Below are 278 nucleotides of genomic sequence, written 5' to 3'. Positions count from 1 at the left end.
AGCAAAAGCACTGAAGAAGTCTTTCAGATAGACAATATGTCTTTGGAGGAGGTTTTTTTGATTGTTGAGTGTCGTTCACTCCATTTCAAAGACTTTACAAGGGACACCTGCCCATGGGTAAGAGGAAATAGTTCTTATTTTAAATCTTAAATATGGTTCCTCTGGGGATTGAACCCAGGACCTTCTGCATGTAAAGCAGACGTGATAACTACTACACTATGGAACCTCTGCAATGTAGCATTTCTTTACATAATCTGCATATGAATGTGACCCAAACC

At 39.2% G+C, this 278-nt stretch overlaps 1 non-coding gene across 1 annotated transcript; it reads right to left on the bottom strand.

The window, feature by feature from the left end:
- Window positions 1-153: 153 nt before the first annotated feature.
- On the bottom strand, window positions 154-226 carry trnav-uac. Its single transcript has one exon. It is a non-coding gene; the product is annotated as a tRNA-Val (tRNA).
- Between the last annotated feature and the right edge of the window lie 52 nt (window positions 227-278).

This window comes from Etheostoma cragini, chromosome 18, assembly GCF_013103735.1.
Source record: "Etheostoma cragini isolate CJK2018 chromosome 18, CSU_Ecrag_1.0, whole genome shotgun sequence".
NCBI lineage: Eukaryota > Metazoa > Chordata > Actinopteri > Perciformes > Percidae > Etheostoma > Etheostoma cragini.
The sequence above is the reverse complement of the archived record's forward strand: the minus strand, read 5'-3'. Positions and strand labels throughout refer to the sequence as shown.